This window comes from Argentina silus (genome assembly GCF_951799395.1).
Source record: "Argentina silus genome assembly, chromosome: Y".
Taxonomy (NCBI): Eukaryota; Metazoa; Chordata; class Actinopteri; order Argentiniformes; family Argentinidae; genus Argentina; species Argentina silus.
Window position 1 is genome coordinate 4,364,871 of NC_139654.1, and position 12,630 is coordinate 4,377,500.

General features: G+C 47.3%; 1 protein-coding gene across 1 annotated transcript in view; it reads left to right on the top strand.

Annotated features, from left to right (window-relative positions):
* The first annotated feature begins 8,584 nt into the window (after positions 1–8,584).
* Positions 8,585–12,630, top strand: part of LOC310823891 (uncharacterized protein) — a 26,515-nt gene continuing 22,469 nt past the window's right edge. The window contains exons 1-2 of the mRNA XM_083696821.1: positions 8,585–8,615; positions 8,986–9,072. The gene's annotated coding sequence lies outside the window, so the exon portion shown is untranslated. The remainder of the gene's footprint in view (positions 8,616–8,985; positions 9,073–12,630) is intronic.

The window sequence follows — 12,630 nt, forward strand, 5'->3', positions numbered from 1 at the left end:
AAGATAGACTTTATTCAACTTATTGAGTGACTTGTTGATGACATTTTTGCATTTTAGCTCATTTTAAGAGTGTCATAGCAAAAGGTCTGAATACTTCTGTACATGAGGTATTTCTGTATTTCAGTTTTAATAAATGAAGAAATTTCAAAAATGGTGTTTTCGCTTTGTCATTCTGGGGTATTGTGTGTGGATTGATGGCAAATTATTTTAATTGAATCCATTTTAAATTGAGTCTATAACACAAGAAAATGTGTAAAAAGTGAAGGGGTCTGAATACCTTCAGAAGGCGCTGTACATGTTCTGAATTTCACTTTCCATGTATTCCTTCATTTTTATATAGTAATCATCTAGTACAGTAATATCTATGCATCATGTGACATTGTGAGGGGCAGCCAAGGTGCAGGCTGCTTTTCCCCTCTCTGTCTGTGGGCTGTGGGAGGCATGGCTCTCATGAGAAGACTTCACCTGTCCCCTGCAGTACCGCTCCCTGCCATGGGAGGCGTGGCTCTCATGAGAAGACTTCACCTGTCCCCTGCAGTACCGCTCCCTGCCATGGGAGGCGTGGCTCTCATGAGAAGACTTCACCTGTCCCCTGCAGTACCGCTCCCTGCCATGGGAGGCGTGGCTCTCATGAGAAGACTTCACCTGTCTCCTGCAGTACCTCTCCCTGCCATGGGAGGCATGGCTCTCATGAGAAGACTTCACCTGTCTCCTGCAGTACCTCTCCCTGCCATGGGAGGCATGGCTCTCATGAGAAGACTTCACCTGTCCACTGCAGTACCGCTCCCTGCCATGGGAGGCATGGCTCTCATGAGAAGACTTCACCTGTCCCCTGCAGTACCGCTCCCTGCCATGGGAGGCATGGCTCTCATGAGAAGACGTCACCTGTCCCCTGCAGTACCGCTCCCTGCCATGGGAGGCTTGGCTCTCATGAGAAGACTTCACCTGTCCCCTGCAGTACCGCTCCCTGCCATGGGAGGCATGGCTCTCATGAGAAGATGTCACCTGTCCCCTGCAGTACCGCTCCCTGCCATGGGAGGCATGGCTCTCATGAGAAGACTTCACCTGTCCCCTGCAGTACTGCTCCCTGCCATGGGAGGCATGGCTCTCATGAGAAGACGTCACCTGTCCCCTGCAGTACCGCTCCCTGCCATGGGAGGCATGGCTCTCATGAGAAGACTTCACCTGTCCCCTGCAGTACCTCTGACCCCCAGACCCGTAGCCCCCAGACCCCTAGCCCCCAGACCTCTAGCCCCCAGACCCATAACCCCCAGACCCATAACCCCCAGACCCCTAGCCCCCAGACCTCTAGCCCCCAGACCCCTAGCCCCCAGACCCATAACCCCCAGACCCCTAGCCCCCAGACCTCTGTCCCCCAGACCTCTGTCCCCCAGACCTCTATCCCCAGACTTCTAACCCTCAGATGGGGGCACCACCTGGTGGTCATGTACTAGTATTACAACAACAGAGAGATTAGAATCCAGCCAGTTAGCAACAAGCATGTATTTTGCCCTTCTGGGTGGGTTGACAACTTCACATAAGCCATAGGGTGTGTGTGTGTGTGGTGTGTGTGGTTGGAGTATGTGTGTGTTCAACTTCACATCAAAAGGCAGATAGATGTGAGCTGGCCATTTGATCATATTGGATGCCCATTCTCGTTCAGAAATGTACAATAGTTGTCTGGCAAAAACACACCGTTGATGAGTAGTAGTTTATTAAGGTTGGTTTATTTCCCACAGTTGATGCCCCCGCCACCCTCAAGGTAGTCACGACAACAACGGATCTCTGATCCAATGAAATCACTACAATTCTGAGGAGGTGTCAGGTTTCAGAAGGAAGGAAAACTGTTACTTGGTTTCACTGTCTGTCTTGGTTCCCTCTCTTTCCACTGTATCCTAATAACACAGAATTTGAACCTGAAATATTCTTTATAACATCACAGATCTTTTATAATGGAACAGTGTAATAGAACATCAGTGTAATAGAACATCAGTGTAATAGAACATCAGTGTAATAGAGCATTAGTGTAATAGAACATCAGTGTAATAGAACATTAGTGTAATAGAACATTAGTGTAATAGAACATTAGTGTAATAGAACAGTGTAATAGAACATTAGTGTAATAGAACATTAGTGTAATAGAACATCAGTGTAATAGAACATTAGTGTAATAGAACATTAGTGTAATAGAACAGTGTAATAGAACATTAGTGTAATAGAACAGTGTAATAGAACATCAGTGTAATAGAACATTAGTGTAATAAAACAGTGTAGTAGAGCATTAGTGTAATAGAACAGTGTAATAGAACATTAGTATAATAGAACAGTGTAATAGAACATTAGTGTAATAGAACATTAGTGTAATAGAACATCAGTGTAATAGAACAGTGTAATAGAACATTAGTGTAATAGAACATTAGTGTAATAGAAGAGTGTAATAGAACATTAGTGTAATAGAACATTAGTGTAATAGAACAGTGTAATAGAACAGTGTAATAGAACATTAGTATAATGGAACATCAGTGTAATAGAACATTAGTATAATAGAACATTAGTGTAATAGAACATCATTGTAATAGAACAGTGTAATAGAACATTAGTGTAATAGAACAGTGTAATGGAATGTTAGTGTAATAGAACAGTGTAATAGAACAATGTAATGGAACGTTAGTGTAATAGAACATTAGTGTAATAGAACATTAGTGTAATAGAACATTAGTGTAATAGAACAGTGTAATAGAACATTAGTATAATATAACATTAGTGTAATAGAACAGTGTAATAGAACATTAGTGTAATAGAACAGTGTAATAGAACATTAGTGTAGTAGAACAGTGTAATAGAACAGTGTAATAGAACATTAGTATAATAGAACAGTGTAATAGAACATTAGTGTAATAGAACAGTGTAATAGAACATTAGTGTAATAGAACAGTGTAATAGAACAGTATAATAGAACAGTGTAATAGAACATCAGTGTAATAGAACATTAGTGTAATAGAACATTAGTATAATAGAACATTAGTGTAATAGAACATTAGTGTAATAGAACAGTGTAATAGAACATTAGTGTAATAGAACAGTGTAATAGAACATTAGTATAATAGAACATCAGTGGAAACCAAAGGGGACGTTTTCTTTCCGGTGTTAACACTTCCCTTAGCAACGTCATGACAACCCAGATGTGCAGACAGGCCTAGGAGACGAGTTAACCCTGACCCTGACCCTAACTCTAACCCTAACCCTAACTCTAACTCTAACCCTAACCCTAACCCTGACTCTAACCCTAACTCTAACTCTGACCCTGACTCTGACCCTAACCCTAACTCTAACTCTAACCAAAACCCTGACCCTGACCCTGACCCTGACTCTGACCCTGACCCTAACCCTGACCCTGACCCTGACCCTAACTCTGACCCTGACCCTAACTCTAACCCTGACCCTGACCCTGACCCAAACTCTAACCCTAACCCTGACTGACCCTGACCCTAACCCTACCTCTGACTCTGACTCTGACTCTGACCCTGACCCTGACCCTGACCCAAACTCTAACCCTAACCCTAACCCTGACCCTGTCCCTGTCCCTAACCCTGACCCTGACCCTGACCCTAACTCTAACTCTGACTATAACCCTAACCCTAACCTTGTCCCTGACACTGACCCAAACTCTAACCCTAACGCTAACCCTAACCCTGACCCTAACCCTCTCCCTGACCCTAACCCTAATCCTAACCCTAACCCTAACCCTAACCTTGTCCTTAACCCTATCCCTGACCCTGAGCCTAACCCTGACCCTATCCCTGACCCTGAACCTGACCCTGACCCTAACCCTAAAAATGATTAGATCATTTTAATTATGAGACTGATTTCCCTCATATATCTTTCACAAATCCCTCTACCTGGGATCCCAAATTAGAATCAGTCTCTGGTTCAATACAATCTCTTACTAGGAATGATTTGAATTCTTTCTTAAAACATAGGCCCAAACCAGCCACAAATTTGAATCTAACCAAACAACAATGACATGCTCTCCAGCAGTTGAGTGGAAATCAGACCATTGTAATAAAACCAGCAGACAAAGGGTCTCAGATTGTGATTATGGACAGAGCCCGTTATCTTTTAGAGGCTAACAGACAGCTTAGTAATGAGAACCATAATGCTTCATTACCTCACTCCATCCAATCAGAAACTCAGGATATGATTAAGGGCATAGTGATTGGGTTATATCAAACCAATTTGATTACAATTAAACAAATGTCTTATCTGTTAGGTCCAGATACACCCAGACCAAGATGATTTGATCTACTTCCCAACGTCCGTAAAGCTCCAGAAAAGTGGACTGTTCCCTTCGAGGTTCCATGCGGTCGGCCGGCGGTGAGTGACTGTGGCTCAGAATCGTACCGAGTTGCAGAATTGATTGACTTCTTTATTAACCCTCTCTCACAGAAACATAAAAGTTATGGAAAAGACACTTATGATTTCATACAGAAGTTGAAGGGTCTAAAAACACAGAGAGAGGCCTTTTAATTTACAATAGACATCAATTATTTTTCTACCAACATGGAGACGACTCTGGGTTTACAGGCTGTTGGGATTGTATTTAATAAATTCCCTGACCCTACCCTGACCCTGACCCTGACCCTGACCCTGACCCTGACCCTACCCGCCCAGATAATGACCCTACCCGCCCAGATAATGCCATTTTAGATTTATTGGAGTTGAGTTGAAGGAGAAATGATTTTGAATTCAACAATAAACATTACCTCCAGATTCACGGAACGGCCATGGGCAAAAAATGTGCCCCTGCTTTTGCAAATCTGTATATGTGTTTTTTGGAGGAAACAGCTTTCAGTAAATGTAAAAATTTACCAATGTTATATTATAGGTACTTAGATTACATTTGTGGCGTGTGGGTGCTTTCAATTGCAGAGTTTGGGGAGTTTTTAAAGGTTTTAAACACACAGCAATTACAATTACACACAACAGACAGGAGAGGGCAGTAGAGTTTCTGGAGTGTTTTTCATTCCAGAGGGGAAGAAACACACGCACACACACGCACACACACACACACACACACACACACTCTAACACACACACACACACACACTTACACACACACAGTCTCACACACACACACACAGACACACGCACACACGCACAGTCTCACACAGACACACGCGCACACACGCACACACTCTCTCACACACACACACACCCTTCTAGTCTAGCTGTTCAGTCTTATATACAGTACAGCATGCCTTATCTTACAGAACAGCATGTACTATCTTCCAGATTTGGGCATGGAATTCCCAGGTCTTCATTATTCTAGACATTTTCAACCTATACGGTGGTGATGTTCATAGCCTTAACCAAATAAAGCTATTCCCAGCACTATCTCTCCCGTACCATCCCGTACCGTCTCCTCAATCTACAGTGGCCAACTGCATGCTGCATCTTCCATTGGGCACAACACTGTATGCTTATTCATAACACATCAGGCCTTCTTCTGGTCAGAGCAAAATACACTACAAGTACCAATGTGTTAGCCGCGTACTCAAACCTTTTATTCTTTACAGAACCGCCCCTCATGACTGCCCAACAACCGCAGACCCAGGAGTCCTCCCCTGCGTTGCACAAGCACCTAAACACAGCATACACCCTGGACTGATCTGGACTGATCTGGGTGGATGGACTGATCTCTGACCCTGACTCTGACAGTCACTGTGTGTGTGTGTGTGTGTGTGTGTATGTGTGTTGGGGGGGGGGGGGCGCGTGTGTGTGTGTGTGTGTGTGTGTGTGTGTGTGTGTGTGTGTGTGGCGTGTATGTGTGTGCGTGCGTGTGTGCGTGGCGTGCGTGTGTGTGTATGTGTGTGTGTATGTGTGTGTGTGTGTGTGTGGCGTGCATGCTGTGTGTGTGTGTGTGTGGCGTGCATGCTGTGTGTGTGTGTGTGTTTTCTTTCTTTTCGGATGTACATGTGTACTTGTGTACGTGTGTACTTGTAAGATATTGCGTATATGTGTGAGCTGTCTGGTAAAAAAGCTGTCTGCTAAAAGAGTGTGTGTGTGTGTGTGTGTGTGTGTGTGCGTTATTACGTTGTTGTGTTGTTTTTTTCTGACTGAGAGAGAGAGAGAGGGAAGGAGGGAGGGTGAGAAGGAGGAGAGGGAGGGGGGGAGGAAAGGAGGAGACAGAGGGAGAGGGGGGAGAGAGGGAGGGGGGGGAGAGGGAGGAGAGGAGGGAAGGAGGGAGGGGGTTGAGAGGGGGAGAGGGAGGAGAGGAGGGGAGGAGAAAGAGAGAGACAGAGAGAAGGAGGGGAGGGGGGGAGGGAGGGACGGAGGGGGAGAGAGAGAGAGAGAGAGAGACATTGTTTTGATGTGTTTTGACGTTGAGTGGCGAGAGAGAGAGGGAAGGAGGGAGGGAGACAAGGAGGAGCATGAGAGGGAGCTGGGAGGAATGTAGGGTGGAGCATTACTCTCACACACACATACATGCATGCACACACACACACACACACACACACACACACACACACACATGCACACACACACCACTCCCCCGACAGTGACAGAGACACAGAACAAGGAAATGTTCCCGCCCGCAAGCACAAACACTTCTAGGAAAACAAAACGTACAATATCTCTGACACTCTGCTGTGGAATGTAGGGTGGAGCATTACTCTCACACACACACACACACACACACACACACACACACTGTAGCGGCCATCCAAAGTTTCTTAAAATCCAAATTAAGGCCGTGGATCGAGTGAACAGGTGGTCCCTTTCAAACACACTTCCGACACTTTCTTTCGAAAAATAATTCCCATTCAACCCAAAGGCCTACCAGTGACGTATATTCCATCTTTACCATAAAACTAAGAGTAAACAGTCATATACATTCAAAATCGTACCAAAGAATAATTATAGAACAACTATATATTAATATTAATATATATATTTATATATATATATAAGAATATTATTCTTAAGGGCATGATTATGCATATTAATGTCAAAATATCAAAATGGCTACGACACTAACCCTAACCCTGACCCTAACCCTAAGCCCTAAGTCTCATATAGACACACACGCACACTCTTTCACACACACACACACACACACACACACACACACACACACACACGCACACTCCAGCAGGTGAATCTGTGCCCCATATGTGCGTCATCAGGTGATCCAATGTGAACAAACAGGTTCATACAAGGAAGAAGAGTGTCTGAAATATGTTTGATCGTCATCAACAAAATACCAACTGGAGAGAAGTTGATGTAGGAGGTGCATCCGTGCCCCAGAAGGTGACACAATGTGGACAAACTAGTTCATCCAGGGGAGAGCTGCATCAGTGAGGAGCCAGACAGAGAGCAGAGCTGAGCACTGAGGTGGGAGACAGACCACCGTACAACCACAACCACACACACACAACCACACACACACACACACACACACACACACTGTGTGGCAACATGTGAGCTGCTCTCTTCATGAGCTCAAGCTGTGTTGTGACACGTTGATGTTCTTAGCCCCACTGACACTTGTTTCCCCCTACCTTGATTGTGTGTGTGTAGTAGATGTGTGTATGGTCCAGGCCCCGGGGCAGGTAAGACAGAGGCCTCTACACTCTCACACGTAGGTGGAACTGTTGTCTAGATACACTAGGAAAGGGGTGGTTGCCAACCATGTACATTTTGATGTCCTTGGTTAGAGTAGTTTAGGTAGTCAGGGAGGCAGTATTTTGAGTTGTGGATGTTTAGTGAGGGTCAGTTAGTAGCCTCTCCTAACTCTCCTAGATTTGTGTTACTTTCTTTTCTTTGGCAACACCCGTGTCCCCTTGGCCTGTGGGCTGCTAGTGTTGTGTGTGTCTGTTGTGTTGTGTGTACACTGCCTGTACACCCGCCCCCCCCCCTGTTATTTACAATATACCACTATTTGAGTTCACTCCATCCTTGTCTGGTCTCCTTTATTTCACACCAACGCGCTCAAGATTCCTGCCTTCAGTTGGTTAAATCTGTTACGCACTTCCCTTTTACCCTAGACACAACTGAGACACAACACACACACACACACACACACACATACAGTATACACGCACACACGCACACACGCACACATTATCACAGACATACACAAACACTCTCTCACAGACACACACACGCACACACACACACACACACACAGAGTCTCACACAGACACACACATACACACACACACACAGTCTCACACAGACACACACACACACACAGTCTCACACAGACACACACACACACAGTCTTACACACACACACACGAACACACACGCACGCACATACACAAGCACGCACACACACACTCTCTCTCACACACACACACACACACACACATACACACACTGTGTGGTAACATGATGAGGTGTGTGTGGGAGGGAGCTGAGAGGAACGGAGGGTGGACTGGTCTGACAGCATTACTCTCACACACACCCACACACACACACCCATACAGTATCCATGCCCCAAAAGGTGACACAATGTGGACAAACTAGTTCATTCAGGGGAGAGAGCTGCATCAGTGAGGAGTCAGACAGAGAGCAGAGCTGAGCACTGAGGTGGGAGACAGATCACAACCGTAAGTTGATGTTTTTCATTGTTTTTCACCGTCTAATATGATTAGGATGAACTCACATGCCTTTGTGTCGCGTCACAGAATGATTGAACCGTAAAATACTATGCTAGCCAACTGTTTGTGACCAGCCTGTTAAGGAAGCCTCCACCTGGTTATGTCCAGCTGACTGTGATCTAGTAGGTTCAACTACATGAGGCCCTAGATAATAATAGATAATAATGACTGTCTAGACTAGTCAACAGTCTTTACACAGGTCACTATTGACCAACCAGCAGAGCTGTAAGACTGACAGACAGACTGTGTGAGTGTTGAATACTCTCCTCTGTGAAGAGTCAATCAGTTGGTTTACTGTATGTTTTGTTTTTTCTAATAGAGTCCATGCTCTCTGCCATTTTGCTGCACACACGACCAGACTGAGCAGCAGAGTGTCAGAGATAAGTTTTGAAAAAACTTAAGTTCTGTAAGTTTTGTTTTCCTAGAAGTGTTTGTGCTTGTGGGCGTGAAAACTTCCTTGTTCTGTGTCTCTGTAACTGTCGGGGAGTGGTGTGTGTGTGTGTGTGTGTGTGTGTGTGTGTGTGTGTGTGTGTGTGTGTGTGTGTGTGTGTGTGCGTGTGCGTGTGCGTGTGCGTGAGAGAGAGTAATGCTCCACCCTACATTCCTCTCAGCTCCCTCCCACACACACCTCATCAGGTTGCCACACTGTGTGTGTGTGTGTATGTGCGTGTGCGTGTGCGTGTGTGTGTGTGTGTGTGTGTGTGTGTGTGTGTGTGAGGGGCGGGGCAGGGGGTGGGGCGTCGCTGGGTCACCTGTCGCCACGGGAACCGTGCTTCCCTTCCACCTCCGAGAGCCAGCCAGGAGGGGGACAGGAGGAGGGAGAGAGAGAGAGGAGAGAGTTAGTCATCTTGGTGAGGGCGTCCCTGTGGGGGGGGGGGAGGGGAGGGGGGAGGGTTAGGGTTACATGAGGGAGAGAGAGAGAGGAGAGAGTTAGTCATCTTGGTGAGGGCGTCCCTGTGGGGGGGGGGGGGGAGGAGGGGGGAGGGAGGGAAGGAGAGAGAGATGTTGAGGGGGGGGAGAGAGAGGGAGGGGGGGGGTCTGTTTGCGGTCGAGTTACGGTCAAGATTCAATTTAGGGTCAAGTGACGGTCATGTTACGGTTCTGGGTCGCGTTTGCAGTCGAGTGACGGTCAAGTGACAGTCACTTTACGGTCGAGTTACGGTCAAGACTCAATTTACGGTCGAAAAACACGGTTAAAACACGGTTACCTTTGAACGACCTTCTTCTGTAACTCTCTCCCCAGCTCGTCCTCCTCTGTTCAGGGGGAAGGAAGGGGGAGGGAGGGAGGGAAGAGGGGGTCCCATTTGTGGTTGAGTTTGCGGTTGCATTACGGTCGAGTGACGGTCACATTATCATCAAGTTACATTTACATGACGGTCACGTTACGGTCAAGTGACAGTCGACTTATGGTCACATTACGGTGAAGTGACGCCCAGGTTAAGGTTGTGGTCAAGTTGCAGTCAAGTGATTTTTATTTTTTTTGTCATGTTTACGGTCCAAACACGGTTAAAACACGGTTACCTCTGGTCCACCTCCTTCTGTGACTCTCTCCCCAGCTCGTCCAACCGCTGCTGAAGCCTCTTCCTCCTCTGTTCAGGGGGGAGGTGACTGAAGTCCTGCAGAGACGGGGGCTACATACATACATACACACACACACACACACACACACACACACACACACACACACACACAGACAGACAGACAGACAGACAGACAGACAGACAGACAGACAGACAGACACACACACACACACACACACACACACACACACACAAACACACAAACAGACAGAGAGAGACACACACACACACAGAGAGAAAGACACACACACACAGAGACAAACACACACACACACACACACACACACACAGAGACAGACACACACACACACAGAGAGAGAGACAAACACACACACACACACACACACACGCACACACAGTTAGGACAACGACCATCGAAAAACCTACCAGTCGGTGTGTGTCTCTCTCTCTGTCTTAGCACGCTAGCATGCTAGCACCACCCCACCCAAATCTCCATTAGCATTAGCGCCCATTAGCCCCATCTCTCTCACCTTGGGCTTCTTCCCAAACAGCCACAGCTTGTTCTTGGCTTTCCCCAGGGAAGGGACCTCCAGGGTGACCCCCTCTCTCTCCCAGAAAGGGAGTCCGATTTGGGGGTGGAGAGGGCCGTGTCGGAGCCGTCCTGGAGGTTGTGGAGGTTGTGTGATGGTGGCTGTAGTCCTCGAAGGGGAAGTCACCGGGGGGGTCGAAGCCCGACTTGAAGGACTCGATGACGATGGCCGAGTCCAGGAGGCGTTAGCGTGTTAGCATGTTAGGCTAACGTGTTAGCGGTAACAGGTAAACCATCATAGGGGAAATGCATGTTAGCATTAACATGTTGGCCATTGACCTATTACCGTTCACCTATTAGCGTGAGCATATTAGCATTAACGTGTTAGCGGTAACATGTTAGCATTAGCATATTAGGCATATATATATATAGAGAGTCCTGGGATGGAGGGTTAGCGTTAGCATGTTAGCCGTTAGCGCTAGTGGGCTTAGGATGCTAATATGGAGGGAGGGAGGGAGAAGGGATGGATGAGAGAGTGAATGGTAACATGCTAATATGCTACTATGGGAATGGCCATAGGCCAACGCTGCTAATATGCTAACTCACCCGCCGCTGGTCCACCGCTTTGGCCACCATGCCCTCCAGGCACTTCTCCACGATGGGCAGGACCCGGCGCTCCACCTTCCCCAAGGAGCGGTACGCCTCGGCCAGCTTCACCGTCCGCAGCTCCTCCATGTCCTGGAGGTTCTAGCACAATAACACATTAGCATTAGCATCGACCTATGGCCATTCACATGTTAGCACGTTAGCTAACGCCAACATGCCCCAGGGAGGGATGTTAGCATGCTAATGCTGAATTGCCACACGACCCGTTGCACCACCAGATTAGACACACACACATTAGCCCGTTAGCCTTAGCATGTTGGCATTAGCCAACAATGGCTAATGACCATTCACATACACAATGACCATTCACATGCACACACAGATTAGTATTAGCATAACACACACACACACACGTTGAGAGAGAGAGACACACACACACACACGTACACCGACATACACATGCAAACGCTAACATGCTAACATGGGAAGGGCCATAGGGCAATGCTAACATGCATGTTGAAGGACAGCAGCTGGGCACACCGACACACACTAACCCTGATGCAAACATGCTAAGGCTAATGCTACTATATGTAATTTATTATAGGTCAAGGAGAGGAGAGGAGAGGAGAAGAAAGGGGGAAGGATAAGGGGGGGAGAGAGGGAGAGGGGGGAGGAGAAAGGAGGGGGGGACAAGTTTTATTCGTGGGGGGGGGGGGGGGGTTCCCGTAGGAGGTCGAGTCTGGGTCACCTGGGAAGAGGAGGAGGTGGAGGAGAGGGAGAGGAGAGGGGGGGAGGAGAGAGAAAGGAGGAGAGAGGGGGGAGGAGAAGGGGGGAGAGAGGAGAGGGGAAGTTTTGTTTGTGGTGGGGGTTTTCTGGATCACCTGGGAAGAGGAGAAAAGGGGGGATGAAGGGCCTCGTAGCACGTAGCATGTAGCATTTACATGAGAAAACCCATAGCCTGTAGCATATAGCACATTAGCGTGTTAGCGTGACCTTCTCCACTTCCGCCTTGGTGGCGTTAGCGTCGTTGCCGAGTCGCTCGTAGCCCAGCTGGCACTTCTCCGCCTTGCGGCACTCCCTCTCAAACTTCTTCCTGCTCTGAGGATGGAGGGATGAGGGAGGGGGGGGAGGGAGAGGGGGAGAGGGAGACACACACACACAGACAGAACGAGAGAGAGACACACACACACACACACACACATACACACACACACACACACACACACACACACACACACACACACACACACACACACACACAGAACGAGAGAGAGACATACACACACAC